Here is a 12,519-nt window from a genome sequence, read left to right on the forward strand (position 1 = left end):
CGAAAGGGAAGCAGTGGTTGGGAAAGGAGTGAGACAGGGTTGTAGCCTCTCCCCGATGTTATTCAATCTGTATATTGAGCAAGCAGTAAAGGAAACAAAAGAAAAATTCGGAGTAGGTATTAAAATTCATGGAGAAGAAGTAAAAACTTTGAGGTTCGCCGATGACATTGTAATTCTGTCAGAGACAGCAAAGGACTTGGAAGAGCAGTTGAACGGAATGGACAGTGTCTTGAAAGGAGGATATAAGATGAACATCAACAAAAGCAAAACGAGGATAATGGAATGTAGTCAAATTAAATCGGGTGATGCTGAGGGAATTAGATTAGGAAATGAGACACTTACAGTAGTAAAGGAGTTTTGCTATTTAGGGAGTAAAATAACCGATGATGGTCGAAGTAGAAAGGATATAAAATGTAGACTGGCAATGGCAAGGAAAGCGTTTCTGAAGAGGAGAAATTTGTTAACATCGAGTATAGATTTAAGTGTCAGGAAGTCGTTTCTGAAAGTATTTGTATGGAGTGTAGCCATGTATGGAAGTGAAACATGGAGGATAACTAGTTTGGACAAGAAGAGAATAGAAGCTTTCGAAATGTGGTGCTACAGAAGAATGCTGAAGATAAGGTGGGTAGATCACGTTACTAATGAGGAGGAATTGAATAGGATTGGGGAGAAGAGACGTTTGTGGCACAACTTGACTAGAAGAAGGGATCGGTTGGTAGGACATGTTTTGAGGCATCGAGGGATCACAAATTTAACATTGGAGGGCACCGTGGAGGGTAGAAATCGTAGAGGGAGTCCAGGAGATGAATACACTAAGCAGATTCAGAAGGATGTAGGTTGCAGTAGGTACTGGGAGATGAAGAAGCTTGCACAGGATAGAGTAGCATGGAGAGCTGCATCAAACCAGTCTCAGGACTGAAGACCACAACAACAACAACAACATCCTACTTGTTCCTCTGATTGTGTAATTCTGTGGATTCAAATGGTTCAAATGGCTCTGAGCACTATGGGACTCAACTGCTGAGGTCATTAGTCCCCTAGAACTTAGAACTAGTTAAACCTAACTAACCTAAGGACATCACAAACATCCATGCCCGAGGCAGGATTCGAACCTGCGACCGTAGCGGTCTTGCGGTTCCAGACTGCAGCGCCTTTAACCGCACGGCCACTTCGGCCGGCTAATTCTGTGGATTATCTTCTGTACTGTACTGTAGCCGTTCTTTCTGTGTATGGTCCAAGTTGTATCGAACTATGCTACTTGGCATGACACACCATGCGAAAGTAAGTTTTCAACACCAGCGCAATTAAAGTAAACATGCAACGCGAGAACTTACGTAGTACCAAACACGATCCAAAATATTACGAGGGTCACTCCAAAAGAAATGCATACTATTTTTTTTTAAATCCACCTTTTATTCTACATTTTTGAAAGTTTTACAATGTGTAGATACATCCTTTAGGAACAATATTTTGATTTCTCCACATAATTTCCATCCCTCTCGACTGCCTTACGCCATCTTGGAACCAGCGCCTGTACACCCGCACGGTAAAATTCTGGACCAACCTGTTGGAGCCACTGCTTGGCACCGAGTACAAGGGAGTCACCATCTTCAAACCTTGTTCCACGAAGAGAGTCTTTCAGTTTTCCAGAGAGATGGTAGTCACATGGAGTTAAGTCAGGACTTTAAGGCGGGTGTTTCAGTGTTGTCCATCCGAGTTTTGTGATCGCTTCCACGGTTTTTTGACTGTCATGTGGCCGTGCATTGTCGTGCAATAGCAAAACATCGTGCTTTTGCCGATGTGATCGAACACGACTCAGTCGAGCTTGAAGTTTCTACAGTGTCGTCGCATATGCATCAGAATTTATGGTGGTTCCACTTGGCATGATGTCCACAAGCAAGAGTCCTTCGGAATCGAAAAAAACCGTAGCCATAACTTTTCCAGCAGAGGGTGTGGTTTTGAATTTTTTTTTCCTTGGGTCAATTTGCATGATGCCACTCCATTGATTGCCTCTTCGTCTCTGGTGAAATATGATGGAGCCATGTTTCATCACCTGTCACTATTCTTCCAAGAAATTCATCTCCACCATTCTCGTGCTGTTCCAAAAGTTCACTGCTTACCGTTTTTATTGTTTCTTTGTGAGCCACTGTCAACATCCTAGGAACCCACCTGTCACAAACCCTCTTTAACGCCAACACTTTCAGTATTCTGCGAATACTTCCCTCCCCTATCCCAACGTAGCGTAATAATTCGTTCATTGTGATGCATGTGTCGGCAGTCACCAATTCCTTAACTCTCTGCACATTGTCTGGAGAGTGTGCAGTACGAGGCCTGCCGCTGCGAGGACTATGCTCAATATTGCCGTGCCTGCTTTCATCACGTAACCTGCTTGCCCATCGACATACTGCGATCGACAGCAGCATCTCCATACACCTTTTCAACCTCTTGTGGATGTGTCCCACTGTCTCGTTTTCACAGCGCAGGAATTCTGTGACAGCACGTTGCTTCTGACGAACGTCAAGTGTAGTAGCCATCTTGAAGGCATACTGTGACGACGCCAGACGGGAACAGGTTGAGCTAAGTTTGAAAACAAGCGGGAAGGATGTATCTACATACTGTAAAACTTTCAGTCACGCACAATGAAAACTGTATTATACAAAAATACTGTGCATTTCTTGTGGAGTGACCCTCGTATATCCTACAAGAAACACAACTGAAACACGCATGGAAAACCAGGTTGCAGCCAAGAAAAATGAGAGCGCGTGCTGACAAGTGATACCTTCAAATTTCTTATGTGAATATTCTTAAAGCTTTCTAAAAGAAGCAAAAGTTATTAACATTTCATCTCTTTATCCTTTATGTCTACATATTTGCAGCCCACTCCTTCGAGATGACTGTGCCAGACCATACATTAGCGCTGAGACATCTGCAGCAATCAGCTGCCTTGGGCTCGCCGTCACCAATCACTCTCCACATGGTACCGACTTTGCCCCATATCATTTTCATATGTTTCTATGACTTGAAGAACACCTCCAAGGGGTTAACTTCGACAGCTATGAAACGGCGCAAGCAGAAAATGGTTCAAATGGCTCTGAGCACTATGAGACTTAACATCTCAGCTCATCAGTCCCCTAGAACTTAGAACTACTTAAACCTAACTAAGCTAAGGACATCACACACATCCATGCCCGAGGCAGGATTGGAACCTGCGACCGTAGGAGCAGCGTGGTTCCGGACTGACGCGCCTAGAACCGCTCGGCCACAGGTACCGGCGGCGCAGGCAGAGGCGGTGTTGTGGCTCCCTCAGGAAAGTGAAACGGTCTACTGCGGCGCTATCACCACGGTACTCCTTCGTTGGGAGAAATATGTTCGTCGCCAGGGTGACCATTTTGAGAAATAAATACCTCGACATGAAGAATAAAGATCTACAATGTCTTATTTGAAAATCTGTAACAGTTTTCACGCATAAAAATTCGAAGACATTACTTTTCAGCAACCTCTTGTAAACGGTAACATTACACCGAGACAGCAGACCAGTGTCTGTACGATACTAATAAAACAAAGTGGCGTTCCTTCTGACAGGAGACGCTCTCTCTAACTGAAATTCTCGCTGAGTCTCTCCTACTAGGCAATGTCCTTCAGCTGCGTGAAACATTCCACACGCAGCTACACAGAGACAATGTAGGATGCAAGCTAGGCAGTGCAACCTGGAAGAAAACAAATGACTTGGTAGCAGTGCGACTGTGCGCTTATGGAACAAGTCCAAGCGGATAGCCGATATAATCTAATCTTTTCTAACGCCAACATCTCCTTCTTAACCCTCCCCCACCCCCCTCACTTGTGTAGATATTATAGGTTATTCGTCTAGTTATTTACTATGATCAGATTATTCTGTTTAACACTGGGGAAAGCTTTCTGTGTGAAAGGAGTTACTAGACACTTATCCTCGTTTTTCTTAAGTCTGCTTTCGCTTACTAAGTGATACCTCAGACGCGCTTCTTTGGTAGTTTTTCCCTTCCTGAAACCACACTGATCCTTAAATGAAAATAGAACCATTCCCTAATCAATGTAAAGGAAGTTTCTGATGTAAATTTTTTCTTGCCTTGATCGCATAGGTCTGAGTTGACTGCCAGCAGACAATTCAGTCACGTGCGGCACTTTTTGATTTGGCACGCCTGTACGACTTTACGTAGCCACGACGACAGTTACATTTTTCAGTGTTTCACTCTCTTGTCGTCATGAGTCCTTATCGAAAGTACAAAAATAAACGTGCGGTTTGTCGCGCAGCGTGATTTCATAGCCTCTACACTGAAGATCTGAAGAAGGCAGCTTAGTCCTGCCGAAACTAGTAATCCAGTGTACCTACATGCGATCGAGGCAATAAAAACTTCACAGCTGAAGCTTTCTTTATACTGAATTCATGATCGCTCTTCAGCTGACAGTGTCAGGTATTTATAAATATCTTTTCAGTTTGGCATTATTACAGCCGTCATTCCGTAATTATGGTCGGGTTTCTAACAAGCAAAAAAGCGACCCAATCCACTTTGTTTTCTTGAAAACACTATTCAACAATCTTTCAATTGTCAACAAACTCACGGAAATGCCGATACAGACAAGGTCGATTGCACCTAATCCCACAGGGTTTGATATTGGACTCCAATTGTAGTGTTAAATTGTGATGACAGATTGAAATGTAGCGTAGCCCGAGGCCTAGGTTAGGTTGGAGGCAACAGTCTGGGTGTGAGTTGGTGAATGCCAAATGAATTGTTTCGTAAAGAATTGATATATGTAGCGTAGCCAAATGTTTACATTCTCGCCATATGTAACGCTCCGTGACATATTTAATGCTCTTTCCGTCATAAAAATTAACACGCTAAGGAAAACTCAGATAACCAATTTGAGGTAATGGACAAGTATCTTACGAATATTTTGATGCATTCTATGTATATACAATATATATAAACGACAAGAAATGCAGTTTCAACTACATGACTTATACTGATATTTTAATACTCTCCATAGCGCCTCGAACACCATTTCAGTACACTGTCCATGAAGCCACTCCCCTCCGTATTTTAACATCAGCCAGTATTCTATACATGAATGCCATTCGACGGCTCCCTCTCAAGAAACCCGTTCTAAACTTTCCATTAACTGCGTTAGCGGTTTCTACCATTGTGACAGCAGATCATTTTATTTGGATTGTTGCTTCATTGTCATAATGAAATCAGAGTATTCGACGCTGCTAAAGACGCCAAGTGAAGGCAGTTAGTCGGGTAAGCTACGAAAGTTCTGCGAATTTAATTTAAACTTTCTGGGAAGTTGGTTGCTGCGTCTTAATCTTGTGTCGCACCGCGTGGCACTCCGCAATATTTTGCCCTCAGCTTAGAACTGCATAATTCGTTTAATGAAAGCAACTTCAACAGAGTTAAGCTTCTCTGTATCTCATCTAGAGACGACGAAAGCCTTTTGCCGCTAGCACAAGATACGGAAGTGCGTTTTGAATCTTAAGGCTAAAGAATCGAAAGTACTTAGAATTTTTTAATTAATCGTAGATTATAGACCTTTTTCACTCCGTTTTCATATCCACTCATTCTGCACAATTGTTTCTGCTCATTAACATTTAAAGTTCTCGATAAAGTTCTGTAAGTTTTGTCTGCTATTACACTTTTTTATCTCCTACCAGATTACCTACAAATGATGGGATGGGTAAAGTCTTACAACCACGTCACAAGACGAACATTAAGAAAATAAAAACGATTGTAACTGAATGTAGTGGAGTTAAAAGAGGCGATGTTGACAGAATTAGATTAGGAATTGAGACGCTAAAGGCAGTCACTGAGTTATGCTATTTAGGCAGCAAATCAGCTGTCAATGGCTGAAGCAGAAACTATTGAAATGCAGACTGGCAACAGCAGGAAAGCATTAATGAAAATGGAAAGTGGTTAACACTGAATCCTAATTGAAATGTTACTAAGTCTTTCCTCAAGGTAGTTATCTGGGGTGCACTGTGCAACGTTGTACAGAAGTGAAACATAAACTACCAGCACTTTCGACGAGAAGAGAACAGAAGCTTTCAAATTGCGGGGCTACAAAAGAATGCCGAACACGATATGGGAAGATTTGATAACTACTGAGGAGGTACTAAAGTGAACTGGAGAAAAACTAAATTTGTGGCAAAGATTGGCTACAGGAAATGAACGGTTGATAGGGCGCTTCGTAAGGCATTAGGCAATCGTCCATTGGGTAACGGAAGGAAGTGTGTGGGTTAAAAATTGTAGTGCAAAATCAAGACTTGGTTACAGTAAGCAGTTACAAACGGATGTAGCAGAGATAAAGCGGCTTGTACAGGATACGGTAGTGTGGAGAGCTGCATCAAATCAGTATGAACAACTTAGAAAACTTTTATTCTAACTAACAGCAGAGATAAAAATCATACAATCATTCGTAGATTTCTTTAAATTTCCTCATATTTCAAGAGATAAACAGTAAAAAAATTGTCATTAATTATAATAATATTTCAGTTGCATACCGAGTGAGACGCGTACTGTGGGAAAACCTAAACAGAAGGGAAAAGAAGCATTTGAGATATGATGCTACAGAAAAATGTTGAATATTAAGTGGACTGATAATGTAAGGAATGAGGAATTTCTCGGCAGAATCTACGAGGAAACTGTTATACTGGAAACGATACCAAGAAAAATAGCCAGGATGATAAGACATCTGTTAAGACGCCAGAGTACTACAGGGAGCTGTAGAGGGTGAAATCTGTAGAAGAAGACGGAGATTAGAATGCACCAGCAGATAACTTTGCAAGTGCTATTCAGAGATCGAAAGGTTGGCCATAGGAGAGGAATTTTTGGCCGGGCACATCAAACCAGTCAGAAGACTGATGACTCAAAGAAAAACTTACTTTCTGACGCCCCCTCTTATGTGGTCACCAGTTTTGTTTGCTAAACTCTCAATAATACCGATGTGAGATGAACAGATTTTATGCAAAGAGTAGATACATGTCTTGGTAATATGATCCCTGTGATAGAAAAGTCACATGGTGTGGCTAGAACGAGAAACAAAATTTAGACTGCGTTGAGTCTACTCCCAAACTTGTTCGAAACTCTGTTCATAGGTGTGGTGTAAGAGTGGCAGGCTTAGAGGAAAGTTGTGTGTGTGTGTGTGTGTGTGTGTGTGTGTGAGAGAGAGAGAGAGAGAGAGAGAGAGAAAGAAGGGGAGAGTGGATGAGACGGAAGACAGGGTAGGAGGAGCAAGACGCTGCTGCGTTCGTTGGCCGGAGTTGCAGTCTGGACCTCTTAGCTTCCCATCCAAGCTTCTGCTTTCCACAGCGGCAGCGTCTGGAAAGAAAAGTAATTCCAGGAGCCCCGGAAAGTTCCTTCTCCGCCCGGAGAGGTGACCTCCCAGCGCCCGCACTGCCCCCCTTGTTTCTTTTTCCCATTCACGTCGCCTCCCCTGCCGCCACCCTCACCCCATCACGGAGGAAAACAGCGGAAGTGCGCGTGTTGGAGACTAATGCTTGCTTGCCGGAAGGGAAACCAATTTGGGCCGAGACGGGGATCGCAGAGTAACGCCGTGGCATAATCAGCAGCGCCTGGGGTGGCTACGCGTCTCACGGCGCCTCCCTGACGACGACAAGTTTTCTTAAAAACAAAAAAAAGAAGCTCTCCAACTTCGAGGAGGCGTCTCGTGCTCTCCGAGTGCCGTAGGTGCACGTCTGCAGCGTCCGGTAACGAAGAAATATGGCGCGTGCGCCCGGATGTGACAAATATTTGGTCTGCAGTTCGCCACGCGATCTCACTGGTGTTCCTCTGGGATCAATACATGGACCAAAGATAATCATATGACGGAGACATAGCTTACTGTGGATAACTACGACATATTTCAATATTTTTACAACTTCATTGCCCCTCCTAATCTGTCTCTGCTATCAGTCATATTTTCCTTCCAACTTTTTATCTGAGTAAACCTAGCAATAATTTGCCCACGTCGCAGAAGACCACTTCGGATTCAGCAGAAATGTAGGAACATGTGAGGTAATACTGATGCAACAACTTCTTTTAGAAGATAGGTCAAGGAAAAGCAAACCTACCTTTATAGCACTTGTAAACTAGAAAATGCTATTGACGATGGTCACTGGAATACACTTTTTGCGATTCTGAAGGTAGCAGGGGTAAAACACAGAGAGCTTGTGCCGTTATAAGAGTTTTGGGGATGGAAGGGAAGCAGGGGTTGAGAAGGTAGTGAAACAAGGTTGTAGCCTTCCACGACGTTAATCAATCTGTACGTTGAAGAAGCAGTAAAGGAAACAAAAGAAAAAAATTTGGAGTGGAAATCAGAGTTCAGGGAGAAGAAATAAAAATTTTGAGATTTACCGAAGACATTGTAGCTGTGTCATAGACAGCAAAGGACTTGGATTAACAGTTCAACGCAATGGACCCTGTTTTGGAAGGAGGATATAAGAAAAACGTCAAGAAAAGCAAAACAAGGATATTGGAATGCAGATGAATTAAATCAGGCGATGCTGAGGGAATTATATTAGCAAACGAGACACTTAAAGTACTAGAGGAGTTCTGTTATTTGGGCAGCAAAGTAACTGATCATGGCCGAAGCAGAGAGGATATAAAATGTGGAAAATCTTTCTGAAGATGATAAATTTCGTAACATCGACTATAGGTTTGTGTGTCAGGAAGTGTTTCTGAAGGAATTTATGTAGAGTGTAGCCATTTACGGAAGTGAAACATGGACGTTTAACGTATCAGTCAAGAAGAGAATAGCAGTTTTTTAAATATGGTGCAACAGAAGAATTCTGAATATTAGGTGGGTAGATCAAGTAACTACTGAAGAGGTAGTGCACACAATTGGGAAGAAAAGAAAGTTTTGGCACATACTGACTGGAAGAAAGGGTCGGTTGAGAGGATACATTCTGAGACATCAAGGGAACACCAGTTTAGTTGTGGTGGTAAGTGTGGGGAGGGGGCGGGGTGGCTGGTGGCGGGATAGAAAACTTAGAGGGAGACCAAGAGAAGAATAGAGTGAGCAGATTCAGAAGAATGTAGGCTGCAGTACTTATTCGGAGACGAGGAGGCTTGCAGAGGATATAGTAGCATGGAGAGCTGCATCAGACCAGGATGGTTTAAAACCTCAGGAGGGACTTAGATGACTCTGAGACAAGTAATTTGATGTAAGACACACAGGCCCACAAATATCACACCACAAAAATGGGTGACAAACGTTGAACATGTAACGTAACCAGGTGATGTACCTCGTCGCGCTGGAGCCTATCGATCTGTCGAGCTTGATCATCTCAACCCAAGTCAAGCATTGGGTGTGGCACCGCGTCTACGTGCGCGACTTTATTGCGAGGCGCTTAGGGTTTGCGTTTTGCACCTGGCAGGCAGTATTTTTTGTTTTGCATTGCGTTAGCCGAACATCAGTTTACATTGAGGTACTGATCATTGTATTATTTATTGGTGTCGCTCACTCAGTTGGTTAATTGCGAAGTAGAGTGGAACAAAAACCTGCCGTAATGCGTCTGAAATAAACAAATATAGTAAGCTTCGGAATTCCATTGCTAGCAGTAAGTTACATATGTTTTCTTTACTAAATAAAATCTGTAAATAAAAAAAAGGGGATAAAAGGATAGAAACACAAAATAAGAACAGTTTCTGCTTCGTTACAGCGAGATATTTACAAAAGGTGGCAGAGAACAATAGCAGCCCAGCGAAGCGATGTGTAGCTCTGGATATCGGAAAGTCCAATGGCTGCACGTGCGGCGAGGTACACCGCCCTCTTTTGCGGTATTTCCCGACACTTGCGGACCGATGTGTGTTACATTGAATTACTTGTCTCAGCATCATCTGCGTCTCTTCGGGGGTTTTTAAACGTAAAAGAATTACCACGTATATGGCGACACTTAAAAAGTTCTGAAATTTTTCGCAATATCTCATGAAGACAGCCTCACAGCTTTCTCAGTTACTGTGTTACATCACAGAAGAAGTGTGTTTTCAAGTGTTCCCGGCGGATGACTGTTCCATCAGGTTTCGGGCTTGCAACCAGGACAACAGTATTACTTCTTCCGAGATTTAGGCTGATAATCACATAGCCGTCTTCAAGCAGGTGATTGATTTAAAACTGCTTGGTACAGTGATTTACAGAGGAGTAAAAAAAATAAATAAATAAAAATAATAAAGGAAATAAAATTTAAAATTAGAAAAATCCGCTAAATTTGAGAAAGGCGGTACGGTTGTGGACGTCAAAACCGTCGAGACGTCCTCGTGTTAGTCTTTCTGCGGGAAACATCGCCATCTTGACTGATAACGTTGTTGCAACTCTGGTGAATTCTAGCCGCTGTCGTTGACAGGAGTTGGATATTCTCAGGACCAGCGTTTATGGATTTCTGAAAGGAAATCGGCTCCTTTGGGCCTATGAAATCCCGCTGACACAAGAACTAGCAGGAAAAGCGGAGAGTGTATGTTCACTGGGTGCTTGCGGAACAGTGAGCGCACAAAATTTCGTCAAGAAAGTAATGTTCACTGATGAGGCGCACTTTCTGTTGAATAGTTTCGTGAGCAAGGAAAATTACAGGACTTGCAGTACGGAAAACCCTCTAGTAATTACAGTGGAGAAGCACTTACAAACACAACTAACGCCTATGTGGTGTGATAATTGAGATCAGGGATGAGGGCGGAACTACGCTGTACTTCTTCGCAAAAGGCGCTGAAAATGCATTAACAGCGGACGATGACCGTTGCCGCATATTGTTATCACCGTTTTTGACGTCTACACCGGAGTCATGTGAATGCTGAATAGGTTTGGTTTCAACAATATGACGAAACCTGTTACACGTCGTGGTATTCCGTGTGTGATGTCGTGTTGATCTATTCTGCCTTCCAGAAAGACAAGTATGCACCTATTCTTTGGGACAACGCCCGTCAGTGGGCCTGTTACGAGAGAGGTTCCCGGACCTCACACGAATTTACCACCCAGGTCTTGTGACCTGACTGACAACACGATCGCTTCCACAGCTCAAGCCCGAGTTTCAGCGCGTAACTTGAAATCTAGTCGAGCAAGTATGGCGAAAAACTGTCGAAAGTTTCATGGAAAGGAAAAGTGTGTGGATGCAGCATCGTGGAGGGTGTTCATGTATTATGATATTTCACATACACACTGCAGTCACGCCTGCCTCTGTAGCCGAGCGGTTCTAGGTGCTTCAGTCCGGAACCACGCTGCTGCTACGGTCGCAGGTTCGAATCCTGCCTCGGGCATGGGTGTGTGTGATGTCCTTAGGTTAGTAAGGTTTAAGTAGTTCTAAGTCTAGGGGACTGATGACCTCAGAAGTCCCTTAGTGCTTAGAGCCATTTGAACCATTTTGAACTGCAGTCACATTAATGCGACGACCAGCTGTTTTCATCGTCAACGTGCAATAACCACGCACGGACGTCAGGTGCCAGCACTAGCAGTGAAGGGGGAGGGGGGCTGGAATACAAAGTGTGTCGGGGGGGGGGGGGGGCGTAATTTTCGTAATGTGAGAACGGAGCCAAATATTTGACGTCCTGGAGAGTACGATCATTGAAATTCTGGCCAGGGATGGAAGTATTTCGGAAACTAACTGCTAACTTTAACTGTTCAGGTGCCGCCGTGTTTAAAGTATACCGTCCGTGGCAAAATGGCGCTATCAGTGAACTGTGACACGAACTTGAATGAACTGTGACACGAGCCCGAACAAAAGGGGACTGACGTACTAGGAACTAAACTAAAACTCCTCCCGAACAGGCCATGAAGGCCCAACGGTACCAACCGGCTGCCGTGTCATACTCAGCACAAGGCGTCACTGGATGCAGATATGGAGGGGAATGTGGTCAGCACACCGCTCTCCCGGCCGTATGTCAGTTTCCGAGACCGGAGCCGCTACCTCTCAGTCAGGCAGCTCCTCAGTTTGCATCACGAGGGCTGAGTGCAGCCCGCTTGCCAACAGCGCTCGGCAGACCGGATGGTCACCCATCCAAGTGCTAGCCCAGCCCGACAGCGCTTAACTTCGGCGATCTGACGGGTACCGGTGTGACCGTTGCGGCAAAGCCGTTGGCGCCGTACTAGGACATGTATTAAAACTCCGAAATAGTGCACTGATAATAGCTGGTTACTAGCTGAAATCTAGGGTTGCTGTAATGAAACCTAAAAGGAAAGGATGACATTGCTGTGCTCCATCATTTTGAAAGGCATATCACAGTCTTTCAGTGCATTCAACATTCCTAATGGAAAGTAACTTGATGAAAATGGCGGAATCCAAAACCGGCGCCGTGGTGCATCACGGCCATAGATGACAGGGGTCAATGACCGGTGCCATGATGTGTCCGAGCGAACAGACGTGCAACTGTTGAGCAACTGACAGACCAGAAGAACCTAGGAACTACCAAAAGTGTCTCCTCAACGACCGTTCAGCGAACTTCGCTGGGTGTTGACCATACGCCCAAGCTGACAGCTATTCATCGACGACTACGGCCGGAATTT

At 44.0% G+C, this 12,519-nt stretch overlaps 1 pseudogene; it reads right to left on the minus strand.

The window, feature by feature from the left end:
• Positions 1 to 11,977: 11,977 nt before the first annotated feature.
• Positions 11,978 to 12,095, minus strand: LOC126215483 (5S ribosomal RNA; annotated as a pseudogene).
• Positions 12,096 to 12,519: the final 424 nt, after the last annotated feature.

Source organism: Schistocerca nitens, chromosome 12 (assembly GCF_023898315.1).
Source record: "Schistocerca nitens isolate TAMUIC-IGC-003100 chromosome 12, iqSchNite1.1, whole genome shotgun sequence".
Taxonomy (NCBI): domain Eukaryota; kingdom Metazoa; phylum Arthropoda; class Insecta; order Orthoptera; family Acrididae; genus Schistocerca; species Schistocerca nitens.